This window comes from Macaca nemestrina, chromosome 10 (assembly GCF_043159975.1).
Source record: "Macaca nemestrina isolate mMacNem1 chromosome 10, mMacNem.hap1, whole genome shotgun sequence".
NCBI classification, from domain to species: domain Eukaryota; kingdom Metazoa; phylum Chordata; class Mammalia; order Primates; family Cercopithecidae; genus Macaca; species Macaca nemestrina.
This window is the reverse complement of record NC_092134.1, coordinates 61234197-61258859: the sequence shown is the minus strand read 5'-3', so window position 1 is coordinate 61258859 and position 24663 is coordinate 61234197. Positions and strand designations below refer to the sequence as shown.

Here is a 24663-nt window from a genome sequence, read left to right as displayed (position 1 = left end):
TCCAACTTACAGTGGATCCAGTGGGTCCCCAAACTCATCCTGTGGTCATTTCCTCAGTGCCAGGATGCATAATTGGCATAGATATACTTAGCAACTGGCAGAATCCCCACATTGGCTCCCTGACTGGTAGGGTGAGGGCTATTATGGTGAGAAAGGCCAAACGGAAGCCATTAGAGCTGCCTCTACCTAGAAAAGTAGTACATCAAAAACAATATTACATCCCTGGAGGAACTGTGGAGATTAGTGCCTCCATCAAGGTTTGAAAGATGCAGGGGTGGTGATTCCCACCACATCCCATTCAACTCTCCTATTTGGCCTGTGCAGAAGACACATGGATCTTGGAGAAGGGCAGTGGATTATCGTAAGCTTAACCAAGTGGTGACTCCAATTGCAGCTGCTGTACCAGATATAATTTCATTGCTTGAGGAAATTAACACATTTCCTGACACCTGATATGCAGCCATTGATTTGGCAAATGCCTTTTTCTCCATTTCTCTCCATAAGGCCCACCAGAAGCAATTTGCCTTCAGCTGGCAAGGTCAGCAACATAACTTTACTGTGCCATCTCAGGGGTATATAAACTCTCCAGCTTTGTGTCATAATCTTATTCGGAGAGACCTTGATCACTCTTCACTTCTGCAAGATATCACACTGATCCATTACATTGATGATATGCTGATTGGATCCAGTGAGCAAGAAGTGGCAAACACACTAGACTTATTGGTGAGACATTTGTGTGCCAGAGGATGGAAATTAAACCTGACTAAAGTTCAGGGACCTTCTACCTCAGTAAAATTCCTTGGGGTCCAGTGGTGTGGGGCCTGTTAAGACATTCCTTTTAAGATGAAGGATAAGTTGCTACATTTGGCCCCTCCTACAACCAAGAAAGAGGCACAACACCTAGTGAGCCTATTTGGATTTTGGAGGCAACACGTTCTTCATTTGGGTGTGTTACTCCAGCCCATTTATCAAGTGACCTGAAAGACTGCTGGTTTTGAGTGGGGTCCAGAACAGAAGGCTCTGCAACAGGTCCAGGCTGCTGTGCAAGCTGCTCTGCCACTTAGGCCATATGACCTAGCAGATCCAATGGTGCTTGAGGTGTCAGTGGCAGATAGGGATGCTGTTTGGAGTGTTTGACAGGCCCCTACAAGTGAATCACAGTGGAGACCTCTAGGATTTTGGAGCAAGGCCCTGCCATCTTCTGCAGATAACTATTCTCCTTTTGAGAGACAGCTCTTGGCCTGTTACAGGGCTTTGGTAGAAGTGAAGATATTTGTGTCTTATGTGAGTGCTCACCAAAGGATGAACTCTGAAGAGGAGTATTTTAATAATCAACTGGATAGGATGACTCATTCTGTGAACACCACTCAGCTTCTTTCCCCAGCCACCTCTGTCATTGCCCAATGGGCCCATGAACAAGGTGGCCATGGTGACAGGAATAGAGGTTATGCATGGGCTTAGCAACATGGACTTCCACTCATCAAGGCTGACCTGGCTATGGCCACTGCTGAGTACCAATTTGCCAGTAGCAGAGACCAACACTGAGCCCTCAATATGGCACCATTACTTGGGGTGACCAGCCAACTACCTGGTAGCAGGATGATTATATCGGAAAGGGCAGAGGTTTGTCCTCACTGGAATAGACACTTACTCCAGATATGGGTTTGCCTGTCCTGCTCACAATGCTTCTGCCAAAAGTACGATCCATGGACTCACGGAATGCCTTATGCACCATCATGGTATTCCACACAGCACTGCCTCTGACCAAGAAATTCACTTTATGGCTAAAGAAGTGCAGCAGTGGGCTCATGCTCGTGGAATTCACCAGTTTTACCATGTTCCCCATCATCCTGAAGCATCTGGATTGAACAGTGGAATGGCCTTTTGAAGTCACAATTACAATGCCAACTGGTGACAATATTTTGCAGGGCTTGGGCAAAGTTCTCTAGGAGGCCATGCATGCTCTGAATCAGCATTCAAGATATTTTAGTGTTTCTCTCATAGCCAGGAATCACAGGTCCAGGAATCATGGGGTGGAAGTGGTACCACTCACCATCACTCCTAGTGATCCACTAGCAAAATTTTTGCTTCCTGTTCCCACAACATTACATTCTGCTGGCCTAGAGGTCTTAGTTCCAGAGGGAGGAATGCTGCCACCAGGAGACACAACAACAATTCCATTAAACTGGAAGTTAAGATTGCCACCAGGACACTTTGGGCTCCTCCTACCTTTAAGTCAACAGGCTAAGAAGGGAGTTACAGAGTTGGCCGGCTGTCAAGATGAAATCAGTCTCCTACTCCACAATGGAGGTAAACAAGAGTATGCATAGAATACAGGAGATCCATTAGGGTACCTCTTAGTATTATCATGCCTTATGATTAAGGTCAATGGGAAACTACAACAGACTAATTCAGGCCTGAATACAAATGGTCCAGACCCTTCAGGAATGAAGGTTTGGGTCACTCCACCAGGAAAAGAACTGTGACCTGCTGAGGTGCTTCCTGAAGGCAAAGGGAATACAGAATGGGTAGTAGAAGAAGGTAGTCATCAATACCAGCTACGACCACATGACCAGTTGCAGAAATAGGGACTGTAATTGTCATGAGTATTTCCTCCTCCTTTTGTTAAGAACATGTTTGTGCATGTATCACTTGTTAACAACACTTAAATGTGATATGAAGTCAATAAATCTTATGTCACATGATAAAGGAAAAAGCAAATGAAATGAAGGTATTTATATGAAGGATAGTTGTGTTATGTGAGGTGTAATTACTATTGTCTTTATCTGAAGATTGTGTATGGGTTGAAGTTGTCAAGGGGTGGCCTTATGATGGTTAATACAGAGTGTCAACTTGATTGGATTGAAGGATGCTAAGTATTGATCCTGGGTGTGTCTGTTAAGGTGTTGCCAAAGGAGATTAACATTTGAGTCAATGGGCTGAGAAAGGCAGACCCACCCTTAATATGGGTGGGCACTATCTAATCAGCTGCCAGAGCAGCCAGGATACAAAGCAGGCAGGAAAAACGTGAAAAGGCTGAACTGGCTTAACCTCCAAGCCTACATCTTTCTCTTATGCTGGATGCTTGCTGCCCTTGAATACTGGACAAATTCTTCAGCTTTGGGACTTGGACTGGCTTCCTTGCTCCTCAGCTTGAAGGTGGCCTATTGTGGGACCTTGTGATTGTGTGAGTTTAATACTCCTTACTAAACTCATACATATATATATGTAATAGGATATATATATATGTGTGTGTACTTTGTATGGAAGTTCTGTAAAAGATAAGAAAAGCACCTTGAGATTCCAAAGGAAAGATCTTGAAAGAAGCGTGACATATAGTTTAAACTAGAACAATAGGAGATATATATATATATATATATATATATATATATATAAAATAAAGGATCTCTGAAGGCAGATTTGAAGTGAATGCTATCATTGAATCTGCATGATTATTATTCTTTTTCTTTCTTGGAAACCAATAATGGAAGAAGCAATTTCTTGTTTTAGCCACATAATCAAGATCCAGTCCTATGAGACAGTTCAGAAAGAAATAGTGACTGGCTTTTTAGCCCAAAGACAACAACATTCCTTCTCTAAAGTTGCAGGGGAAGGCTGGTCTGGACATGAATGTGGCTGAAGCTCAAAACTCCTTCCCCCGGTAGCCTGGTGTGTGGTTATATTCTAAGGAAAATGGCTTCCTGTGTGTCTCATTTGAGAGCACTGTGCCACTAGCAAGCTATAATGCTGACAAGTTCCTCGTGATGGCTAGGAGGGTAGTAGTTGTATGGAGGAGAAATTTCCTAGCACCTGATTTTTATGGCATATGATCATGGCAAAACCCGCACCTGCTGCAGCGTGTTCTCCGGCATGGTTGCTAGCTGATTGTAACATTTGTGGGAAGAAGCTTCCTCTTCCTGCACCCTAAGAAAACATTGTCATGCTTGTGACAGCAGTGTGTACTTTGGTCTCTGCAACAGGTTTCTGGACCACCTGTTATCCACTGTGACATCATAGGGCAACATCCCAGCAACAGTGAGTGAAACAGAACAGATTTTCCATTTCCTCTCTGGGAACGGTGCCCTTTAAAAAGAATAGGAAGACATTCTCAAGGTAGCAAGTGGAGGACTGAGAGTCATTTACATTGCCTGTCCTAGGAGAAATGGCTTATTTTGGACCCCAAGCTTGTGAAACAGGGCATTTTGGATAGATCCATGTGTGAGACAGATTCTAATTCTAGTTAGGCTCACTGTGGGCAATTGCATAGGTAAGATCAGTCATAGGTTCTCTTCAAAGGATGAGTGAAATGACCAGAACCATAGGGATTATTTTTTGAATCCTTGAGGTTCTCAGGCTTAGTCTGGCACTTCAAGGATCCCCTATATGCTATTAATAATGTTTCCATTTTCTTTTCAGGGATCCTTGTACTACCAGACTGGGGCTGAGAGCCTCAAGGTTTGTAAATAAGCCCTGTGGTTCTGGTCATTTTACTTGTCCTTTAGAGAGAACCACTAATGCCCTTCCAACCTCATAATGATTGCGGCGAGGAATATCAACAAGGAAATCTCCGTTCAACAGAAGAGAGCTTTGAGGAAAGAGAAGCTAGGAAAGGGAGTAAATATGGTGAGATCATACTTTGAAATATTCATTTTTGTGCTTTTCTTTGCTGCTCTTCATAGTATGTGACCATTTCCTGATCAGTTAGAACTATTCTCCTTCAGGAGAATTAGGATTGTGATAGCAGGCAGGCAAAAAGAAGGAAACAGCCATTGTTCGCTTTGTGACTTCCCAAATAGGTCCTTGAGATCCACATGAGAAACAGTGGTTTCGAAAGTCAAAGCTTTCTATTTTCAAGAGCCAAGTTCTGTAAAAGCTAAGAAAAGCACCTTGAGATTCCAAGGGAAAGACCTTGAAAGAAGCGTGACATATAGTTTAAACTAGAACAATGGGTAAGAAAGTGAAAATGGCAGTACTTCGGAACCCTGGCTGAACATAGAATCACCTGGAAGAGCTATTAAAATGCCAATTCCTGGGCCTCGACCCAGGCTGATGAAATTAGAGTATCTCAGAATGGTCACTGAACATTGGTATTTAAAAACAAAAACAGGGCAAGTGCGGTGGTTCACGCCTGTAATCCCAGCACTTTGGGAGGCCGAGGGGGGCGCATCATGAGGTCAGGAGACTGAGACCATCCTGGCAAACGTGGTGAAACCCTGTCTCTACTAAAACACAAAAAATTAGCCGCACGTGGTGGCGTGCGCCTGTAGTCCCAGCTACTCCGGAGGCTGAGGCAGGGAAATCGCTTGAACCCAGGAGGCGGGGGTTGCAGTGAGTCGAGATCGCGCCATGGCACTCCAGCCTGGTGACAGAGCAAGACTCCGTTTCAAAAAAACCCAAAAACCAAAACCAAACCAAACCAAAACAAAGTAACAAATAAAAATCTCTGGATTTTTCTAATGTTCAGTGAAGGTTTGAGAATAAGTGAAAGTGGGAAAACCCAAGGCTATTTTGATCGGGGAGGCAGAAAGAGAGGAAACAAGGTATGCAGCCGAAGTAGGTATATGGGGCCTGATACCAGAAGAGATGTAGGTGGATCTCATGGAGAGGATCAGTTCCAGCTTGGAAAACTGTCCAGCCCAATCTACTGCTATTAATAACATCAGATAATTGTGTGCAAGTTGAGGTCAATGACATTATAATTTGATTATGAGATTCTCTGAGGAGTTGTTGCCATATTCCACATTTTCTGGGGAAGATATTCCTCTGTCCAGTGCTTGTAGGTCATCTGGCAGAAGGGACACTCATCAGTGCCCCAACATTGTTGTGAACTATCCAGACTTCCCTGGTGGACATTTCCATTTTCATTGACCCCGAAACAGAGGGAGGGTGTCCTCAACACTTTAAGGTATAGTGAAGTTATGCAAAAAGCAGCACATGAACTTGGCTGTGGGAAGCAAGACTGTGTTGAAACTCATTTCTGCTCTATGAAAAAGGGGTATCTCAACAAAACCAAATGATGAGCAGTAGATTTACTTCAGAAAGAGAATGGATTGTGTGAGCATAGCCTCCCTAACTAGGGGTTACCATGGTGATTTTGAAACAATCCTTGATGTACCTGGTAACATATTAGGATTTGGCTCTCCGGTGAAGTTGAGGTGTTCTTTTTAAAGGAACATTTAAAATTACTATAACTAGCAGAGTTGAGTGTAAAAGGAAGAAATACAAATGAAAATTCTGGCAATATTTCTGCATCCACCACCAAATTTTAAATGGCAGAACTGATTTTTTTTTTAATGTAGTAAAATGGCTTTTAAGGGTAAATTTACCAATTTTTTTCAGACAACATGTAAATTTTGACAAATTTTATAATAATAAAAACTTTAGAAAGATTATAATAGTCATACTTGCATGACTTTAATGTTAATAGGGGTATAAAATATCGAAGTATATGTTTTATGTAAAATACATCTGAAGAAAGTCAGAAAACCTCACTAGCAGAGAGCTGGGGATTATTGAATCCTCCTCGGTGTGCATGTGTAGCCATTATGAATAGAAATAAATGTGTTCAGCCAAAGCAGGAGACTTAATTTTTACAAAGAAGGAACGTTAGGAATGACACAGGTGGTAGTGATGCTGAACAGGAAAATAGAATTCTCTGTACTTTGCGCCAAGTAAGCTGACATTGAGATCAACAGCACTGTGCATTCTAAAGTACTGCTGGGTCAGTTTTGTATCGAAAATAAAATTACCCTATTGTAAATCAAAAATAAAATTCTAAGCCCCCCAACCAACTGAATGGACCCCTCTTCTCGGTCAAGGGCATTCTAAAGTAAACCTGAAACACTAGTTCTGGTCATGATGGGAATGAGTGGTTGGATAGGATTCACTATTATCTTCCTTCCTTTGGAATTCAGGCATAGCTGACCAGTGTTAACATTAAAACAAACTTTAAGACTTACAAAACAGACTTTTCAGAGCAATAACATACCAGTGTGACAGATAGCAGGCTCTGAAAGAGATCAAAGCATTTTAGCTCAAAATATATTTCTTTGACATATTTTGAAATGGCCTTGCAAAGCTGTCTCTTGTGGGGAAAGCCTACGTTCTGTAGAGAATTCTCTTCCCTTTCCAAGTCTTTTTCCTGATCCAGGAGAGAATTAATAAAGAGTCTGGCACCTTTTAAAGTCTAGCAAGAAACATTCTATTCTCTCTGAAGAATACATACATATAGTCTATTTTCTCTGAAGACTTCATCTGCATAACAAGAACCTTGGTCCCCACAGCCCCTATTTTAACTCAGACACTCCCTTGTAGTGACTCTAGGTTTGTAGATAAACTCTTTATCAATTACAAATCAGAGAATCTTCAAAGCCACCTAAGACTTGGAATCCACCCCCTACCCTCACCTCCACTTCCAGTTGTTTCACTTTTCCCGACAAAACCAATGTATATCTTATATGTATTGATTGTTATCTTATGTCTCCCTAAAATGTATAAAACCAAGCTGTAGCCTGACTACCTTGGGCACATGTTCTCAGGTTCTCCTGGGGCTGTGTCATGAGCCATGATTACTAAGTTTTGGCTCAGAATAAATCTCTTCAAATATCTTACAGAGTTTGCCTTCCTTTGTCAACACTATTTTGATAAATAGTCTTATTTATTGAGGATATAATTATTTTTATTGTGACTAGAGCAGCCATAATATGAGTGGCAGAGTATGTTAAGGAGCTGGATGGCATAGCCTAGTAATTAGTCTGGGAGTTCTCTGTTGTCTGTTTTCCCTGTGCATGATTTTCTCAGGTATATGCTGAGATTGTTATTTCAACTGAGTTTTGGCACAACAGCCAATAAAAATAGTGTAGCTCATTGAGCAGAACATAAATGTTCTGAAAACAAATCTGGGGAGAGGGTGAGGAAGGAGTAGTAACTGCTGATATAAAGGGCTAAGCTGAAAACAATCAGAAAACTCCTATAATGTAATAGTTCTGCTTTTTTAAAAGTTTTAATTTTTTCTCACCAAAAAGATTATAGGATGCCAAGTTAAATTCAGATTTCAGAGAAACAAAAAATGATTTTTAAAAAAGTATTAGTACATCCCATTTAATACTTGGGACCTGCTTATATGAAGATATAAGGCACCTTGTATTTTATCTGGCAACCCTAAATAGGTAGTCACACCTATGAGGTGAGTCTTGAGCAGGCCCTCAAGGAAAGTTTCTATGAATAAAATGCTATTTTTTCCCCCTGACTACTCTAAAGCCTGATATTCCACTACAAAATCATTCCTTTGAGTTAAGACACTATCCAAGAGGTCTTTTAAAAATGCAAACATGATAGCATTATTTTATCTTAGTTTACCAGGGACTCATGCTATGAGACCCCAATTTTTCACTGCCCCGATAGCCACAGAGGAAGTCTTTTGTGACCTGTGGGCTTAGCTCCATCCATTCATTAGCTAGTCCTGAACAAGGTAGACAATGCTCTTGAAGTCTCAGAATGACCACCAAGGGGTTCTGGAATTATTTTTGTGGTTACGGTTTCTGCTCTTAGGATGACTTGGCTTTTTATTATAGCAGTTTTGTGTCTCTGAAGCTGCAATCTTCACTCACTCATATTTGTTGAGTCTCTCTATGCCTGGCACTATGCCAAGTATTTCAGATAAGAAGACTAAAAATAATGATTCTTGTCTTCAATGAGTTTACAGTCATAAATATCAATACAACATGACTTGCTATAATGTAGGTAGTACAGTAGAAGGAGGCTCTGGGTGCCAAGGGAGTATGTAAGATAAACCTCCAAATCAGAGTGGGGGTATTTTTACAGGTAGTTAGGCTTGCGTGGGGCAGGAGAGGGCTTTCCCCTACCCACTAGAAATGACAGGTGATGGTTTGGCAATTATCACATTCCTCTTTAAGAGTGATAAATTGGCAGCTGGTGCCAGGGAGAGGCTAGTTCCTGATGGTCCACACCTGTTAATATTAAAGTGTTAATTAAAGGCAGGCCCCAGGGAGAAGAAATTTCCTGGGCATGCACGTTAAGAGACAAAAATGGCAAAGTATGATCTTCTGGGTACACTCCATCAGAAAAAAAAAAAAGAAATCTTCAAATGGGCATGCATACAATTTCCTAAACACACTGCACCTGCTCAATTCTGAAGGGTAAAAAGGACACTGCACATGCGGGAAGTCCACCATAAAGGAAGAATCACAGGAAAGAGGTAAGCCTGTAAAGTCCCAGGATCAAGGTTAAAGGCCCTTTTCTCTCTCTTTGACCTTCAGGTGCTCACTTGGATCTCTTCCATGGGTTCTTTTTTTTCTTTCCTATTCTAAAGCCTTTTAAATAAACTTCCACTTCTGCTCTGTAATATGCCTCAGTCTCTTTTTGGCTTTCTGCCCCTCAGTTGAATCCTTCTTCTAAGGAGGCAAGGGCTGAAGCTGCTACAGACCTGCACGGATACACCGCCAGTGACTTAGGGTAATGTGGATCTCTTCTACCCTAATAGTGATATGAACAGGAGATAGGGAAATACCAGGTAGAAGAGGGTGGTCCCCTGCAAAGGCCCCACCTTCAAGCCTGGGTGCCCATGGCACTAAATGAGAACAGGCACTCCTGTTTTCATGCCCCAAAAGATGCCTTTTGGCCCACCATGCTCCCTACCCTGCACCCATATAAGCCCCCAAACTCCAGGCTCCAGCAGCACACCAGCAGACTAGCAGACCAGCAGATGGATGGCAGAATGACAAGGGAGAGACAAAGAGAAGATGAGGAATATCTGGATGCCAAGAGGATTTCAGTAGGGGATGGTCAGGGAAGAGTCAGGCTGCTGGGCGACCAGACTCCAGGGGAAGATCATCTTCCCACTCCACTCCCCCTTCCAGCTCCCCATTCATCTCACCAAGAGCCACTTCACCACTCAATAAAACCTTGCATTCATCCTCAAGCCTGTGTGTGACCCGATTTTTCTGGGATGCTGGGGAAGAACTCGGGATACAGAAAAATGTCATACTGGCCCTCTGCCCTTGTGAAAAGGCAGAAGGTCCACTAAGCTGATTAACACTCAAGCTGTCTGTGGACAGCAAAGTTGAAAGAGCTTTGTAGCCCTGGGGTTGCAGGCACCCACCCCTAGACACTACTGTGGGGCTGAGAGCCCGAAGTACTTGTCCTGGCCTCTGCACCTGCCCATCTGCATGCTCCCGCTCCCACTAGGGATTTGAGCAGTGGGGCGACCAAACAGATGAACCACATCCCTCTTGCACATCTTGTGACAGGGATCAGGGAACTCTCCCATTTCAACAGTGTTAGGAAAGACTTTTGGAGAAAGTGAAGCTTTAATAGAGTTTCAATGGCAATTAGGAATTGGCCAGATGACAGGAGTAGGAGGAAGGAGGGAAAGGCCTTCTAAGAAGGGATTTGTTCATGCAGGGAAACAAAAGGGAGAGAGAACTCTGTGTTCAGAGAATTATGAATATGGTTCATGCTTAGCTCTAGGATGTCTGTTAGATTTGGGGTACAGGCTGGCGAGAGGTAATGCTGGAGTAGCAGGAGCAGATTAAGAGGATGTCTCTGGCATGCTGAGAATTATTTACCTGCATTTCCCATATTAAATGGGCTAAGTAGGCCTCTGTCTCAGTTTCCTTTTCAGCATTGGGCCATTTTTTTTTGAGGCTAGAGTATTGTTCTGACCCCTTTGGCAGGAATCATGTATCATCCTACTTGGTTCTTTTTAGTCTCTCCTTGGTCATGATGGTAGTGGTGGCTATGATGTGTGTGTGTATAAGTAGAGGGTTAGGGATGAACTAGATCCTATTTCTTGAATTACTGGATTGGGTTCAGATGCCAATATAGTAGAAGAAACCCAACACCATACCCAAATACCTTTCAGGTGTTTTTGCTAGTTTACTTCTGCCACCGTGTTCAATTACCAGATTGAACCTTCTTTGTTACAGATGATGAATTTATCGAAACTTAAGTTTATCACCCACTTTTGTAACTATAGATTGGACAGATTAACACTGCTTTTAAGGAGTGGGCCGGGTTCCTAGTGCCAGTAGTTCAAGGTTCTAATTTTACTAGCAACTGTTCACCTATGGCATCTTGTCATGCCTCAAAGATGAGTTTCTGGAATGATAGCTCAATCAGGAGATAAATAGTGAGGAGAGGAGGAATTCATTGCTTCTAGGGAGGACACACACCTCAGAAGAGGTTGACTTTTTAGGGGCCATGGTAGGACTCACAGTGGGTCAGTGTTTTTTGCCAGACTCTGTCTCTTTCTTTGAACCCCCTCCCCTGCAACCCACCCATCCTTTAAAGTTCTGGCTGCTTTGTCTCTATTGGTATCCCACCCAGCTCTTAGCTTCTACTGATTGCTAGCTGATTGTGCTATTGTTTTTGACAATGTCCTAGGGGTATAACTTGCTCCAAAGTCTAATCCAATTAAAGTCATATCATTTTGCCAAGCACTCTTTGAAATTTTCTCTGACTCCAGGTGAGTTTTAAGTTTCTCTTTCCCTGGTTCTCTCTTTTAAACTTCTGGGCAGGGGAGATGTCTCGTGTGTTACTTGTGGCTATCATAAGCTACTAGCCTCCTTGTAAATATTCACCATCAAATTTTCATTGTTTTCCATGAAGTCCCTGGACTTGAATTCATCTTCTTTGTTCCAAATTGAGCCTTGGAGAGAGCTATAGAGCCCTCTGTCTGAATGGCCTGACTTTCTCAGTGGGTAGAATATCCATGCTACTCTGCTGGAGCTAGAGTCAGGAACAATAGCCCACTTCTCTCAGAATAACAATGCTGTTCTGTGAGTGGGCATTGGGGATATGTAGTAGTGTCTGGTGTTCTCAGCTTGCCCCTCTTGGTGTGTAACATCTATCTCATGGGAGGGCCAGGGATAGGGTGATTGGAGCCCAGTATTCTCAGCCTGTCATGCCTGTAGCAGAGCTTCTGCTCTGCCAGGAGCTGGTGGAGGAGGGGAGTCCCAGACTTCTCTGCCATGTCTACTTGGAAGAGAGTTTCTACAACACAGGTTAGGGGATGAAGGTGGGCTTGATAAATATGGACAGACTGCCCCTTCCAGGGAGAAATCATCACCCTGGCTTGGGAGCTGGGAAAGAAGGAGCCCTGTCTTCTCAGCTGCACCTGCCCCAAGTAGAGTTTCCATCACACTAAGCTGTTCTTACTGAGATTTATTGTATTTTCTTGCATAAGTATTTCTCCATTTGCTATATGCCCTTAGGACAATTTCCAGAGACTTTAAATTGTTGTTGCTTTTTTTGGAAATATAATATTCTCTAGTGATGGTTGTTTTGGGAAGAAGGTCCACAGATCCGCATACCACCATTCAGACTTGTTTCATTTAAAATTATGTCTTAGATTCCATCTTGAGGAAGAACCCTGGTTTATTCAACCTCTCTTTGTTTTTGGAGTTTTAATTTCTTCACAACACTACAAACATGCTACAGTAGCCACCAGAGTAGCTTGGTCTTAATACACATCCTGAATTGTTTTCCTACGATACGTCTCTTGTCCCTTGAAGTTTCATAGATGGTTCTAAGCTAGTGCCTGGCTAGATTCTAATGAGGGCTTAATCATTAGGGCTTGAAAGTAAAATATTATCTTTTAAAAAAATTCTGTTTTCGTGACACCAATTCTATTTCATGGTCAAAAGCTGACTCCTTCAAAGACCGAGTCCTTTCTGTATAACCCATTTCATTTTGTTTTCTTTATGAAAACCTCTTTCAGTCTTCAGATCATTTGGGTAGCAAAGGTATGGTTAGTTTTCTAGTCCTGATAACTAATTCTTCCCAGTTCTAGAATTTCTCAGCTTTTCTCCCCGTGCACATAGTGCCCAAATATCTTAAACAAAAAACACAATAAAACATGATTTTTATTAAAACTAAGACCTGTTCCTTCATAGGTTTTGGGAGTTAAAGTAGAGATTCCTAAAAGTAAACTTTTTCTATTTTAAAATTTCCTAATTTCCTCTAAAGATATTCCTGGTGCTACTCTTATTTTAAAATTCTTATCTCCTACTAGGCATTTCTCACTTCTAGAAATGTGTCACGATAATAAGAAAATAATTTAAAAGATCTAAAATAAGGACCATGTGCTATTAAAGGTATTTAATAGTGATCTCCTTGAGGAAAGTATATGTTTAGGAGTGACGCACACCCATGTATTAGTTATAACTGGCTAGCCTTCACTGAGAAACTAAATTCCTTGTCTAGTTTAAATACTTGAGGAGATGTGTTCAGTTGTCAACATTGTCCTTGTTTCTTTACTCTTAGACTGTATTAATAAGCTTGCAGAAACTCTCTTCTGTAGTAAATTTGGACTATTCATTTTTCCCCAAGTATGTAATGTCCAGGCTCACCTCTTATTTTTACTTATGCTACCTCGCCCATCTGAATTTCCATCTCTTACTTCTAATTATTTTTCAAGGCATAACAAAATAGCACGGAGAGGCTAATTTTTCCAGATATGAATATATTTAAGATTGGGTAGAACTAAATTAATGGGTCAGAAGAGAGTGGTGAATAACAGATTTAAATACACAGAAAATTTGGTCAATGGAAAAGTGTTTGGTTGCTCTGCAGCTCAAACCCCTTGAGGAAGGGGGAGCACGCAGACGGGCTGGTGCAGAGGCAAGCGCTCCTGCTCCGCGGTAGTGTCTGGGGGTGGGTGTCTGCAAATTCCATGTTACAAAGCTCTTTCAGCTTTGCCGTCTGCAGACAGCTTCAGTGTTAATCAGCTCAACTGACCCTCTGCCTTATCGCAAGGGCAGAGGGCCAGTGTGACAGCCTTCTGTACCCTGGGCTGTTGCCCAGTGTCCCGCAAGAATTGGATCATACGTGGGCTGGAAGAATGAGTGCAAGCTTTTATTGAGTAGTGGAGGTGGCTCTCAGTGAGATGGATGGGGAGCCGGAAGAAGGGATTAGGTGAGAAGGCCGTGTTCCCCTGGAGTCGGGCCGCCTAGCAGCCTGACTCTTCTCCAACTGCCCTGCCGAACTCCCCTCGGCATCCAGACGTCTCTCTTCTCTCTTTCTCTGCCGCATCATTCCGCCGTCGCTGGTGTGGTGGTCTGCTCTGGAGCTTGGAGTTCGGGGTTTATATGGGGGCAAAATAGCGGGTGTGGTGGGCCAAGAGGCAACTTTTTGGGCACGAAAACAGAAATGCCTGTTCTCATTTAGGGCTGCGAGTATTCAGGCTTGAGGGTGGGGGGCCTTTGCCGGGGAACTACCCTTTTCTACCCAGTATATCCCTGTCTCTTGTCCCTATCGTTACCTGATTAAGGAATTTTGAAAACAGGTCTAAGCAGGCTTGGTTCAGCTCCTTCAGGTTTCCTCTCATTTGTGGACTGTCCTCAGATGGACAAGTTCTATTCTGCCTTGTCACCCTGGGGAAGCTTGCAGTTGTGCAGATCTACTAGAGCTGAGTGCTAAGTTTACCTAAGGGAATATGATAATAGTAAAAGGCTAAATTGCATCCTATAATGTAATCTTATCTTCAATAAAACTGATTTTTAAAATCTGCATCTTTTGGTAACAGCATTTACTTATCAGTTGGCTTTGAACTTGGAATAGAAAAGGAACATGATTACTCTAAAACCTCAGTCTCAAACTAAAAAAGCCGTTAAAAAAGAAAACAATAAATAAAACTTCTATCAAGTCTCAAGACTTCTCTCATCATTGAAAGTCACGGTAAAATCTTTTACTTTCCATCTCCCAACCTTTATACTGATATTCCTTGTTTGGCACTTACTTATTGCCATGTGTATTTACAGATTTAGATGTATGAGGTAGTCTCCTTTAGAGTGTGAACTTTTTGAAGGAAGACAATCTTTTAGTCATCTTTGAAAACCTAAAGTACTTTCCAGGGTAAATGCTCAGCAGGTGTTGAGTGGTATCAGCTGGGCTGAACAGCTCTCTAATGATTACTACAAACCAGTTCCTGATATAGTGACTTATCTTAAATAATAATGTTAATGAATTTGTTTTGTACTTTACAGTTTTCACACTGTACATCGAATGACATGACTTACCTTATTTAGTCTTTAAAGAATCCCAGGAGACAAGCAGAACAAATATTTCTATCTTAGATGTGACAAAAAGATGTCAGAGAGGTGAATTGCTTTCTTAGGATCATGGTGCTTATAAATAACAAAATCCAGAACTTCTAATTCCTGGGAGGTAACTCTTTTATTTTTCCACAACTGCTTCTTGCATGAAGGTGAGACCCACAAGTGACCTTCCAGAAATGTAAATAATCCAAGAGCATTAGAAAATATGTGACATTTCCAAGGCACTAGTTGAAATTTGATGTGAAATTCCATCTGACATGTTTGTAAAGCTTTAATTATTTAATCAATTTAATACCACAATATTTAAAGCAGCAACAAAAATCACTGGGCATAACCAATTTCATCCATAAATCAGACATTTTGCACCTCAATTTTTTACTCTCATTTCTGTTTTGTGAACTAATTGGCAACACTTGATGGAAATTGAAGATGCAGACAGACTATAACAGGTGGAGCAATCACATCTTCACAAGAAAATTAATTTATACACACACACACACCAATACACACACATATTCATAGCCTCTGATCCTGCCAAGGAAAGAGCCCCAACAGTGCGGTTAGCTGCAATTATGGTTAAGTGTCATAAAACAATTTTGGCATATCATGGTGCCCTTAGGAATCACAGTGATCTCTCAGTTCTTGGTCTTCCAAGCACGTTTCAATCTCATATGAATTCATCCTTGCAAGTTTTCTTTTTGCTGTTTTGTTTGTCAGAAAAGTAATTTAACTACATCCTGCAACTTGTTTTGCGAAAGCAACTATCTTGCAAGCTGGACTAGAACAAAGTATGTCAGTATGATTTATAGAAATTGCTGTGACTCTGCTGCAATGAACAGACAGCTCCATATATGACAGTGCATATGTTCAAATGCCTTTTCACAAGAACGGTTTCACTCAGATTTCCTGATTTTTTTTAATGCTTCTGTGATTACATGGTTACCATTGAATGTTTGAGTAGAAGCAGTCTTTGATTACCTTGTGCCTTCTTTTTGGTAAATTCTAACAATTTTTTTTTTTCTGGCTTGAAAATTGCAAAACGAACAGAGTTCTTTGAGTTTAGATTAGACTATAGACCTGACTGCAAGGAGTCCAATAACTCTTATTTTCTCCAAACTGTAATTTGGAGTTCACTAGGTACCTTATGTAAGGTAGGTGTGTGATGTGTACTAGGTGAGAAAACTCAGAATTGGTTATAAGTCCTCATACTTCATTCTTTCATATACAAAGACTGAGAGAAAAAGGAATAATTTATTATTATGAAATGTTCTATTCAATTCTTTAGTCAATATGAATTAGGAATAAAGCACTGATTTGGGATGACCTGGGAATGTTTCAAGAACAAAAGTATGGATAGTGAGTCTTAAATAGGTTGAGTAATAGAGAGAGTGTTAGAAAAATAGGAAGGAAAAAAGATTGCAGAAGTAGGAGGAGGTTGATCTTTTTGTGCCTCATAGGCTGTGATTAGGGCGAGTTTATTCTGAGTGGAAATTTTTTCAAAGTTCTAAATGCTATTTGAGGAATCTAAGTGTCCTGGAGGTGCTGATTTTAGGTGAAGAAACAAGGGAAACAGTCATTTATTTATCTGTCTTTCATCAAATATTTATGAAGCAATTATCTCATGCCAACCATATTTTATGTCCCCAAGAATAGGAAATGCTAGGATTCGGTAATTCCCCAAACAGAAGTCCTTGCCCTTTTCAAGCTGACATTCTAGCATCACGTAATAGAATGTTTGGTACCAATGCATGTGAAAATTAAAGCAGGGTAGAGGGCTGTGTGCACATGCTGTTTGGTAGGGTGATGGAAGGCCTGTTAAGAGATGACACTTAACTGACATTTACAAGCAGTGAACAAGTGAGCCAAGCCAATATCTGGGTGATGATTGTTCTGAGCAGAGGAAATGGCAGGATCAGCAACTACACTGATGTTTTCTTTTTCTTCTTTTTTTTGAGACAGAGTCTTGCTCTGTCACCCAGGCTGGAGTGCAGTGGCGCTATCTCGGCTCACTGCAACCTTAAGTGATGGTTCTAAAAAATCCAGGAATATAGAATGTGAAGACAGTGATAGAAGATGAAGACAGAGAGGTAGCTAGGATCCTTGAAGGGCATGGTGAGGATTTTAGTTTTGCTTCTACATATAATGGGAAGGGATGAGAAGCTTTTGAGCAGAAGAGGGACATTATCTCATGTGTTTTAGGAAGATCATCTTAGCTGCTGTGTGAAGGAGCAAATGTTCAAAGTACAAGGACAGTTAGGAGGCCATAATAATAGTTCAAGCAAGAGATGATGGTGGCTTTGATCTGGTGATAGTAGCAGAAGTGGTGAAACATTGTCAGGTTCCAAGTATACTTAAAAGGAAGAGCTACTGGGATTTGCTGATGGATTGGATATGGAGTCTTAGAGAGAAAGCAGTCAAGTAAGATTCCAATAGTTTGACCTTATATACCCAGTGAATGGTGGTGCTAGTTTTAGAGTTGGGGAAGACCATGGAAGAAAATGGGAGGTGGAAAATAAGAAATTCGTTTTGAGTATTAAGCAGCAGATGCCTATTAGATTTTTCTGTGAAGATGTTGAGTTGGCTGTTGAATACACAAGCCTGGAATTCAGGGTCAGGTCTGGAGATGAAAATTTGGAGATACTGACATTTGGATGGTAACAAAAGCTGTAGAAATAGATAAACCAGATAGGGAGTGAGTTTAGCCGGGAAAAGAGAAGATCATTGAGAAAGGAGCCTGTGATTTGGAGATCAGATGGGGAAAGGCAAGAGATAGGAGAAAGGTGAGAAAGGTATGGCATCTCAAAACTAAATTGAATATTTGAGAAAAAGGGCACGATCAATGTGTCAAATAGTGCTGGAGAGTCGTATAGGAAGAGGACTGAGAATTGACTGCTGGATTTCATAATGTAAAGTTCACAATGTTCATGCAAAATGTTTTGGTAGGAGGTGTCAATGAAAGTCTGACAGGAGAGAGTTTGGAAAAGAAAAGTGAGAAAATGACAAGAGGATATAGGCAATGAATTTTTTTATTTTATTTTTTCTGTAAAAGGGATGAGAGGAATGGGATGAAAGCTAGAATGGAATACAATGGAATACAGAATCAAGAAAGGTTTGTTGTTAAACCAGCACTTGTACCCCGTGAATCTAAAATAAAATTGAAATTATATGTATATATATAATATATATGTTTCATACATTCATATGTGTATATATTATGTGTATCTTTCATACATACTTGTATATGTAGAAGAGTAGGCTCCTTTGTTGCGATGTGTGTGTAATTGCCTCTTTGTATCTTTCAGTAATTCTCACCTTTTTATTGATTTATGAGTATTATTTGTATATTAGAAACAATAATTGTTTACCAAATATGCTGTAACTTTTCATTTAGGTTGCCATTTATTATTCAGTCTTATTTCTGATATTACTTTTTAAATACAGTCTTAAATTTATATACAGTAAAGACTATTCATCTTTTTCTGTTTCAATTCTTGTTTCGGTGTTTATGTAACCCAGATGTCAGATTTTCTTTCAGAATTAAATAAGATTTGCATAATCCTCTGTTCTATTTTGTTGGAAGCCTTTCCTAAGATATCTGCAAATTCCTGATGGCTTATATCTTATAGCATTTTCTGACTTCATGAACATCTGATTTTCTATTTACTTAGTTATGATTCCATGCCAATTTGTTCACCATTCCTTGAATTTCTCAAAAGCCATTCACACAAGAGATTGAGACTTATTTATTCTTACAAATGGCCAATCAATGTGCCAAGTGCTGAATACCCCTCTTCTGCCTTAAATGCCATTTTAATGTATTCAGAACTTCTATATAAACTTGGGTCTGATTCTAGGCTCTTTAATTCTGTTTGATCTGTCAGTCTACAATATGATTTTAATTACAGTAACTTTATATTTATTCATTTATTTAATGTATTTATTGACTACGTAACGTGTACCAATCACTAGCAAATGCTAGGAACACCAGGCAAATATGGGTTTCTCTTTTTATGAAGCTTAAATTCTAGTGGAAAGTTACTAATAATTAACCATAGAATACATTGAACAAAAACAAAAACAACAATAATTGTCAAGAAACACATACTTAGAGTACAGTGATAGTAATTCCATGATCTACTTTATAGAGGAAGATCAGGAAAGACTTCTGATACTTTATATAACATTAGACTTCACAAGAGAAGGATGGGAATGACCCAGCCACATGAATTCTTTCAACTAGGCTGTGATGAAGCTAAGGCAATGGCAGAATTTCAGTAATATGAATGTAGGTGACATGATTCTTCTGCTTAGTAGTTTTGTATTTGTTAACCTTGAACTGCCATTTCTTCAAGATGATATATAATTCTTCTTGACCATATGCAGGGATTTTCAAATCAGATATCTAACTTTGGCAAAACATGTTTGAGAATGTTTTATTTTCCAATTATTTTGTTTTCTTTAGGCATGCCAACTAGCTATACATTGGACCTCTGTTGCTTTCACTTCATATCCATCTTTTTCAATTTAATTTTTTTTCTCATCTCTTCTTTATTTCTGTATGATTTACTCAAGTCTGTCCTCTACATTATGGATTTTGTTTTCTCTGTCTTTTCTCTGCTTTTCACTGCTGCAAATACAATGTTAAGTTCTCCCATAGTGTTTCTTTTTTTCTAATTTATTTCCTTTCCTTCCCCAGTTCTCTTTTCATCTCATTTTGTTGTCATGTTGTCTCATCTTACATCTCTCATTTTATAGCATTCTTGATTTTTTAAAATTTCTTTAGAGGTTAGTTATTTTCTAAATCTAATTGTGAAATTATCTCCTCTGAATTGTGCTCTTTTTCTACCATTCATGCCATGCTTTTATTTTTTCTTCTTTAAGGGGACAGAATTTTTCCATATGTTTGATGTTTCTTTTCTTCTTTTTCCTCTGCTATTTATTTAGAAAAAGTTCTCTCTGGTTATGTTACATACCCATATTGTTGGCCAAGATTTCTTGGCTGCCCTCCCTGCCTCTCTGACTTCCATTTGAATACTGTTAGGAACTAAGTTGGAACTCACACTCAGTCAGTGGCTCTCAAAGTGTGGTCCACAAAACAGTAGCATGAGCATCTTCTGGCAATGTACTAGAAGTGCAAATTCTTAAGCCCCCATCCCAGGTCTCTTGAATTTGAATCTCTGGGATAAAACCCAGCAATCTACATTTTGAAAAGACCTCCTTGCAGGCACGGTGGCTCATGCCTGTAATCCCAACACTTTGGGAGGCTGAGGCGGGCAGATCACCTGAGCTCAGAGGTTCAAGACCAGCCTGCCCAACATAGTGAAACACCATCACTACTAACAGCACAAAAAAATTAGCCAGGCATGGTGGCGGGCACCTGTAATCCCAACTACTTGGGAGGCTGAGGCAGGAGAATTGCCTGAACCTGGGAGGCGGAAGTTGCAGTGAGCCGAGATCGCGCCACTCCAGCCTGGCGACAGAGCAAAACTCCGTCTAAACAAATGAGCCAACAAACAGAACAAAATGAAATGAAACAAAACAAAAGAAAAAACTTTCTCGTGATTCTTAGGCATATGAAGTCTGAGCATCATTGGTTTAGATATGTTTCCCTGCTCCCTCTATGCCACGTAGTTCCCTTTCTATTTATGTTCTTGTCACATTTCTAAATACTAGAATTCTGGGGCAATGTACTTGAAATTGATTACTGTTATGTTGGTAGTATTTAGTGTTCTATGGGTGTTTGAGTAGAAGTATTCACTGTCCTGGAATTCCTTTTCATATATTCAATACCAGAGATTTTTTGGTTTGTTTTAGTAAATACAAAATTATTTTTGGTTCCTCTCACCTGTATCTCCTTTCTCATTGGCTGCAAATTGTACCTGTATTGTATGACCTTCTCATCTTAGTTGCTGATAGACTTTGCCGCTAATAGTATGTGTTATCAGTTGTACCAAATTAAAACTTTTGCCAGCCGGCTGCGGTGGCTCATGTCTGTAATCCCAGCACTTTGGGAGGCTGAAGTGGGCAGATAATGAGGTCAAGCAATAGAGACCATCCTGACCAACATGGTGAAACCCTTTCTCTACTAAAAATACAAAAGTTAGCTGGGCGTGGTGGTGTTTGCCTGTAGTCCCAGCTACTTGGGAGGCTGAGGCAGGGGAATTGCTTGAACCCTGGAGGTGGAGGTTGCAGTGAGCTGAGATCTTGCCACTGCACTCCAGCCTGGCAACAGAGTGAGACTCCATCTCAAAAAAAAAAAAAAAAAAAATTGCTGCATTGATCCAAATTTGGAAGAATATTTGTGATGTTAGCTATACATCAGTTTTCTGCTATACACATTTAAGAGCCAGTGGTTTATATTATGTCTAGTCATATTGTTTTTTGTGGGAGTTAAGATGAGAACTAGAGCCATGCCCCAACCTAAGAGCTTTTCTTTTTCTGGGTTATCTGTGGGTGAACTGGAACTTTTGTACTGGAAGATAAGCTTTTGGATTTGAGAACATATCCTGCTTTGTTGGCAGAAGGATAGGGAGGGGATTGGTTTATTTTCATATTTAAGAATGAGTTGGCTAATTTGGTGGGATGTCAAATGAAAAAGAGCTTCCATATTGGCAGATTACAAAGGAACCCAGGAAAACTTTTAAGGCTAACAGATATGTTTATTTGATCTTGGTATGTATTTTCATGGATATGAACACTCATCCCATTGTACACTTTAATATGGATAGTATATTTCATATCAATTATGCTTCAATAAATCTGTTTTAAAAGCTCCATGGGTTTTGTAGGCATGTCAGTACAGTTTGCCCAACAGTATGGTTTGTGGATGTGGGTCATTGGCTCTAACCATGGCACTTAGTAAATTTTCCTGTCTTCCCATCATCCACAGGACAGAAAGTATGGCAAGATATACTGGCTTTGTTAGGCCTATCACTGTGATTTTTGAAGTGTTTCTGATACTCAGTGAAAAGCATACTACAAGATATTTTGGCTAACGTTCATCCTAGCTCTCTTCTTGTATGCTGAGAATGGAAAGCAGAAACAATATTCCTAGACTCCTTAGAAATATTATAGCATGAGACTTTGATTAAAATAATAAATGTAGCAGACAGAGGTAGAGTGTGGGGGCACAGGTTGCTGCAGAGGTGACATGGTTCTGGAGCCAGCATATTAAGTGGTGACCTCCTAATGTGGAGATGGTTTCCTGATCCAGATGCTTCCTGTCACAGTGGTGGCAGTGTTCCAGTCACATCAGAATTAGTATGGTTTTGCAGTCAACAATAGTGCAAATAGACTCCTGATTTATTATCTTCCTGCATTGGCGATGGTTGCTTTTTCATTCACAGTAGTGGCAGAATGTTTCCAAGGGCTAGAAGTTGGTCCTGGGAGATTAGCCTGGAGCCAGTTCCTCCAGCTGTTCAAATTTATATAAGCACTGAATTCCCTATATAAAACGCTTTCTGCTTAAACTAGTTAACGTGGATTCTGTTGTGTGCAATGGAGCCCTGAGTCATAAAGTAATTAGCAGAAGTGGTTGCAGGCAATAGAACATAAAAAATAAGACTTTATTGTATGTACAGGCTATTATGGCACTGAGTGAGCAATTACTTAAATTATCACTTCTGGTTATCTGAAATGCTATTGAAGGCAAGGATTTGGAAGACAGAATGACTATTGTGATAGACAAGCATAGGGGGCATGAGGAAGAAAAGGACTTTGGGGTGGGTTGGTATTTCTTTTTTTCCAAATTGTGCTTGTGAACTAAAAGAAAGAAAGTGATAGGCTCAATATTTTAAATTCTTAGCTCTAGGAACTGTCTGAGAATCAAGGAATTTCTACAACTGTTCTTGAAAAAGCTCTCATCTTTTGTAGCCTCAAGACTAATTTAGATGGAAATCAGATGGAAAGCCTGATGCTGCAGTTTGTTGAATTATAAGGTAGGTTGAATTTACAGTTTTACCATTTGTTTTTCAAAAAATTGAAAACATTGCCTTGGAATGAGATAGACCTCATCATTGAAAGGGTTTCATTTAGGAGAATTTGAATATATATGCATACTCTATACCCTTGAACCTTACCAAGTCTCTTTTGCCAGCTAAAGCAGCTCCTCCTTTGCCTGATGATGTTGATTTTACCTTATTTGAAGGCCTATAACAGCTTGTCTGAGGCAGCTTCCTCTCAAAGTGATGACGATTCTCCTCTTGCAGTATCTTTACTAACTTTATTGTTACCACATCCATAGCCAGTCAGATTCCTGCATATCTCAGGCAACAATTACAATGTCAAGACTTAGGGGGAAAGGCATTTAAATGAAATGGGTTAAATGATTTTTACAAATATATTTATAACAGCGGAAAACTAGAGATTATGTGTGGGAAATGGATTTTGATGTTGCTAGACCAAGGCTTTGATAGGTCTAAATTCATGATATGGACACAATTACCAGAGATGCGGGATTCAGTGTGTAGGCTGAGCATCTGAGAGTATTTATGTTTATTCTGATAACTGATTAATCCTAGACTTAATGGCGGCTTAAGCTAAATGAAATTGAGATGCTATACATTTTTGAGTATCATAAAAAAGAAGAAATGCAAATCTTAGAATGGGTTTAACATGTAATTAGTTTAATTGTCCTATAACTATGTCTCTCAAGAGTCCTCACATCGGCAGGGTGCAGTGGCTCACGCCTGTAATCCCAGCACTTTGGGAGGCCGAGATGGATAGATCTCCTGAGGTCAGGAGTTTGAGACCGGCCTGGCCAACATGGTGAAACCCTGCCTCTGCTAAAAATACAAAATGAACCAGGTGTGGTGGCACATGCCTGTAATTCCAGCTAACTGGGAGGCTGAGGCAGGTGAATCACTTGAACCCCGGAGGTGGAGGTTGCAGTGAGCAGAGATCTGCTGCTGCACTCCATCCTGGGTGACAGGAGCGAAACTCTGTCTCAAAAACAAAGAACAACAACAACAACAACAAATCAACAAACAAAACTCATTGATAAATGCATTGATGAAGGCAGTTTTTTTGATATGACTGTTTTCTATAGGCTAGAAATAAAGACAGACATGTTGCCATTCAAATGGTATCACAACTTTAATGGGGATGTAGAATTTTATGTAGTGAAGGCCAACTCTGGCAACAACCACATCAGAAAGCCTAAGCAGAGTTACCTCGATAGGCAGAAGGGTAAGGGTGGTTTGATGGTGTTGTGCTGAACTCTTATTAACCTCAATAGGGAAGGCACCAGGTTCAAGAGGCTGAAGAAAAGACCCAGAGCCAGCAAATGAGACATGGGGTTTCACTAGGGACTTACATGCAGGGGAGAGAGTCCAGTGGTGGTGAGCTGAACAGAACTACCTTACTTATAGAAATGATCGAGTGGTGGCACGCTGGACAAGATGTCCACCTTACATACAGTCCAGTGGCAGTGGACTGCTTAGACAAGTTATCTACCTTACATACAGTCCAGCAGCAGCGAGCTGGACAAGATAATCACACGACCCAGTGATGACAGAATGGGTAGGAAAACTGCCACTGCTTGCAAACAGCATGTAGTTTGTATAGCATTTTCACTTAACACCATTTT

At 40.5% G+C, this 24663-nt stretch overlaps 1 long non-coding RNA gene across 4 annotated transcripts in view; it reads left to right on the top strand.

Annotated features, from left to right (window-relative positions):
• The first annotated feature begins 4077 nt into the window (after window positions 1-4077).
• LOC105473362 (uncharacterized) overlaps window positions 4078-24663 on the top strand; it is a 78675-nt gene continuing 58089 nt past the window's right edge. Inside the window, exons 1-5 of one of the 4 annotated variants that reach the window (XR_982198.2) lie at window positions 4078-4267; window positions 4417-4623; window positions 9158-9217; window positions 9401-9474; window positions 9688-9927. This is a non-coding gene — a long non-coding RNA (uncharacterized lncRNA). Of the gene's footprint in view, window positions 4268-4416; window positions 4624-4796; window positions 5123-9157; window positions 9218-9400; window positions 9475-9687; window positions 9928-14545; window positions 14698-22949; window positions 23015-24663 lie in introns of those variants that run through there. The other 3 variants (XR_011609030.1, XR_011609032.1, XR_011609031.1) reach the window with 3 other exon arrangements.